The sequence below is a fragment of the Trachypithecus francoisi genome, unplaced genomic scaffold (genome assembly GCF_009764315.1).
Source record: "Trachypithecus francoisi isolate TF-2019V2 unplaced genomic scaffold, Tfra_2.0 Lachesis_group1, whole genome shotgun sequence".
NCBI classification, from domain to species: domain Eukaryota; kingdom Metazoa; phylum Chordata; class Mammalia; order Primates; family Cercopithecidae; genus Trachypithecus; species Trachypithecus francoisi.
Window position 1 is genome coordinate 21,788,485 of NW_022681454.1, and position 5,083 is coordinate 21,793,567.

Below are 5,083 nucleotides of genomic sequence, written 5' to 3' on the forward strand. Positions count from 1 at the left end.
AAGGTATTAAGAGGTAGAACTCTTAAGAGACGATTAGAGTTTGAGGACTCTGAATGGGTTAATGTTAATATTGAGGGAGAGGGTTTGTTATTATGAGAGTGGGTTGTTATAAAACCAGGTTCAGCTCTGTCTTGCTCTTGCCCACTCTTTTGCCTTTCAACCTTCTGCCATGGATGATGCAGCAAGAAGGCTCTCACCACATGCTGGCACCTTGATATTGGACTTCTTAGTTCTTTCACAACTGTCAAAAGTAATTTAAAAAAAAATAAATTACCCAATCTGTAGTACTCTGTTACAGTAATACAAAACGGATAGAGACAGAAAGTTGGTACCAAAGGGTGGGCGTTGCTATAACAAATATCCCAAAATGGAGAAAGGGCTTCGGAAATGGGAAACAGGTAGAAGCTGAAAGAATTTGAAGGAGCATACTAGAAAAAGCATAGATTGCCATGAATGGAGCATTAAGAGCAATTCTGGTGTAGGCTTAGAGGAAGAGAAAGGCTTCGGAAACATTTGAAATTTTTTAAAGATCAGTTAAGTGGTTATAATGAGAATATTGATAAAAATATGGACAGTAAAGGCCATGCTGATGAGGTCTCAGAGAGAAATGAGGAATTGAAAACTGAAAAAGGCTATCTTTATTATAAAGTCTCATAGGACTTGGTTGAATTGTTTCCATGCTTGAGGGCTTTATGGTAGACAGAATTAAAAAGTGATAAACTGGGATATCTGGCAGAGGAAATATTTAAGCAAAATATTGAGGGTGCTGCATGCATTTTAACTGCATATAGTAAGATGCAAGCAGAGAAAAATTATTTAAAGATGGAATTTATAATTAAAAGAGAAGCAGAACAGAAAGATTTGGAAAATTCACAGCCTAGCCATGTAAAGAGGAAAAAGGTGTGTTTATGAGAGCAAACCAAAGGTGTGGCCAAGCAACTGTTTGCTAAAGAGATTAGCAAGGATAGAAGAGAGCCAAGTACTATTCATAAAACAACAGAAAAATGACTCCGAAGGCATTTTAGAGATCTTGGAGGCAGGTTAGAACCTTGAGGGCAAGGTTTCCAGAGAGGTCAGGTTGGACCTCAGCATTTGCTGCCCAGGGCTGGTTTGGAGATGGCTCAACCATGCCCAGGTATGGCTCATGCCACAGCTCCAAAGGCTTTAGGCTATAAGCCTTGGCAATGTCCATATGGTGCTGACTCTGAAGACACACAGAGTTCATGAGCTGTGGCACCATGATAGTCTCTACCTAGATTTCAGAGAGTATTAAGGACAGTTTGGGGGCCCAGGCAGAGACATACCACAAAGATAGAACTGCTGCAGAAAGCCCACAGTAGGACAATGCCTAGTGGAGCCTTGGAGCAGTGCCAAGGCAGCCTCCAAGACCACAGAACTGTAGAGCTATCACCATGCAGCACTAGCCTGGGAGAACTGCAGACAGAGACTCCAATCTGTGGGAGCTGCTGGGTGCACTGTGCACAAAGCCATAGGGATACGGTTGCTTGAGGCCATAGGGGCCCAACTTTCAGCTTAATGAGCCCAGAAGGCAGGACACAGAGTCCAAGAAAATTCATTCTGGAGTTCTAAAGTTTAATGCTGTTTTCCTTATTGGGATTCGGAATTCACTTGGGGCCTATTACTCCTGTTTTTTTCTTTCTTTTTTTTTTTTTTGAGATGGGGTCTCACTCTGTTGCCCAGGCTGGAGTACAGTAGTGCAATCGTGTCTCACTGCAACCTCTGCCTCCCCAGTTCAAGCAATTCTAATGCCTCAGCCTTCCGGTTACTCCTTTTTTATTGCCTATATCTTCCTTTTCCAACTGGAATGTCTGTCCTACACCTGGCCCATCGTTGTATTTCGGAAACATGTAATATTACTAATTTCACAGGCTCATAGCTGAAGAGAAATCTGCCTCAGAATGAATTGTGTCTTGAGTTTCTTCCATATCTGATTTAGATGAGACTCTAGATTTTGAATTTTTAAGTTGATACTTGAATAAGGTAAGACTTTTAGGGTTATTGTGATGCAATGAATGTATTTTTTATATGAGAAAGACATGAGTTTTAGGGGTCCAGGGTCAGAATGATACAATTTGAATGTCCCCTTCAAAATTCATGTTGATATTTAATTGCCTTTGTCATAGTATTAAGTGGTGGGACCATTAACTCCCCATTAGTCCAGGAGAGCTTTGTCCTTATCATGGGAGTGAGTTTCTTATTGTGAGAGTAGGTTTTTATAAAACCTACTTTGTTTGGCCCCCTCTTGCTTTCTTACTTTCTTGCTCTTCTACCTTCTGCCATGGAATGATGCAGCACAAAGGCCCTCACCAGATGCTGGTGCCATGCTCTTGGACTTCTCAGCCTCCAGAACTATGAAGCAAATACATTTCTCTTCCTTTTAAATTAGCTAGTCTGTGGCATTTTATTATAGAAACATAAAATAAGCTAAGATGATGATCATTTTTTTCATATGCTTATTGGCCACTTGCATATCTTCCTTGGGAAAAAAGCCAATTCAGATCTTTTTCTTATCTTTAAATTGGGTTATTTATCTTTTTACTATTGAGTTCTAAGAGTTCTTTACTGGTTGATTTGGATATATTTTCTCCCATTCTGTGGGTTGTCTTTCACTTTCCTGATTATAATGTTTCCGGCACAACAGTTATTAATTTTGATAAAGTTTATGTGGTGGTTAGTTTTATATGTCAGTTTTACTGGGTTGCAGGGTGCCATTATTTGGTCAACCATTATTCTGGGTGTGTCTGTGAGAATGTTTTTGGATGAGATTTATATTTGGATTGATAAACCGAGTAAAACAGATTGCCCTCCCTAATGTGGGGGGACCTCACTCAATCAGCTGAAGGCCAAACTGAAGCAAAGTGACTGATTCTAAGAGAGGACCACCTCTCCTCCCTGGCTGATTGAGCAATAATGTTGGTCTTTTCCTGTCTTTGCATGTGAATTGGAACATCAGCTTTCTTAAGACTCAAGCTTGCTGGTTTTCAGACTGGAACTTACAGCAATGACTCTCCTGGGTCTTCAGCTTGGTGACTGCAGATCTTGAAACTTCTCAGCTTCCATAATTAAGTCAGCCAATTCACTAAAAAAAAAAAAAAAAAAACTTATTTCTTCTTTTGTTATTTATAATTTTGGTGTCATATCTAACAGGCTTTGCATAACCCACAGTCATGAACATTTATGCCTATTCTTCTAAGAGTTTTATAGTTTTAGCTCTTATATTAGTATTATGGTCCTTTTTGAACTAATTTTTGTGTATACTGTGAGAAATGATTCCAACTTTATTCTTTATATGTAGATATCTAGTTTTACCAGCATCATTGATTCATGAGACTTCTCATTGCCCATTGAATTGTCTTGGCACACTTGTCAAAAATCAATTGACCATAAATATGGGTATTTATTTCTGGACTTTCTATTCTATTCCAAGAACTTATGTGTCTATTGTTATATTACCACACTGTCTTGATGACTATAGCTTTGTAGTAGGTTTGAATTTGGGAAGTGTGAGTGTGAGCATTATTCAATCTTCCAACACTAAGTGTGATGGTAGTTGTGTTTTTTTGTAGATGCCCTTTAAGTTGAGAAAGTTTTTCTCTATTCCTAGTTTGTGGATACTTTTTATCAAAATGTTGTTGGTTTTGTCAATGCTTTTCCTACATCTGTGGAGATAATCTTGTCCTTTATTCTATCCATGTGGATGGTATAGTACATTAATTAACTTTTGAATGTTTTGTTAACTTTGCATTCTGAGGCAAATCTTGTTGTAAAATTCTGAGTCAGTGTTCTTTTGACACATAATGCTGAAATATATTAATAATGCCAGATAGCTTGTTATAACATTGTGGAACCAATTCTATGATGCTTGGATTTTTGGGATTTTTCAATCTGAAGATGGGATATACCTTAATATTCCAACTGTGAATTGAGATTTATTTTCCTACTTGTGTTCTCATTTTCATTGTTTTTTTTAACTCATGTAGCAATGAATTTTCAACTCAAAAGAAAACATGATGAGAATTATAAGCCCCAAAGTTAAAAATAGAAATCACACAAAAGTTGGCCTACTGCATTAGTTTGCTAAGGCTGCTGTAGCAAAATACCACAAACTGAGTGGCTTACACAAAAGAAATGTATTGTCTTACAGTTCTGGAGGCCAAAAGTCTGAGATCAAGATGTTAACAGGGTAGGTTGCTTTTCAGGGTTGTGAGAAAGAGTCTGTTCCATGCCTCTCCACTATCTGCTGGTGGTTTGCTGGCCATCTTTGGTATTCTTTGAGCTTCACTCTGATATCTGCCTCCAGCTTCACATGGTATTTCCTGTGTCCAAATTCTCCTTTTTATGAGGACACCAGTGGATGTTGGATTAGAGCTCACTTTAATGAATTTGTTTTAACTTGATTATCTCCATAAAGACTATCTCCAAATAAGGCCACTTTCTGAGTTCCTCAAGTTTAGGACTTCAACATATGAATTCAACCCAAACAGGTACCCTCTGAGAAGTGAAACAAATTATTTTCTGTAGCTTCCTGCAGAAAGCAGCTTTAAAATAACAAACTTAAAAATGATATTTCCATATTCACAGTATTTAATTCTTGTTCATGAAATAAGGTAAAATACTAATTTTTGCATATTTGAAATTTTTTGTTTGATACTAGAAACAGTCTGAATAAGAACTAACTGCCATATGTTCTGACACCCATTATTCTTTGCTATGGTTAGGACAGATAATTCTTTGAAGAAAAAGCTTGTAATAATGGAATTCTAGGGGATGTTGGGTATACTACCTGTGGTTTGAGTAAGTAAACTTTTGTTGCATTGGGAGAGAAAGAAAGAAAAAGGAAAGGAAAGGAAAGTGAAAAAATAGGAGAGACAGAATGAACAAGAGCAGTAGACAAAGTAGAGAAAAAAGAGAAAGAGACAGCAACTCTGATAGATTAATTCTTCACTGGTGATATGACTGTCAGAGACAAATGGTTTAGAATTACCATAGATTTTAAAGTCAGATTCAAACAAAACTCTAATAAGTCTCTGTTCTGCATGGATAAAGCTTTTAAGATGATACA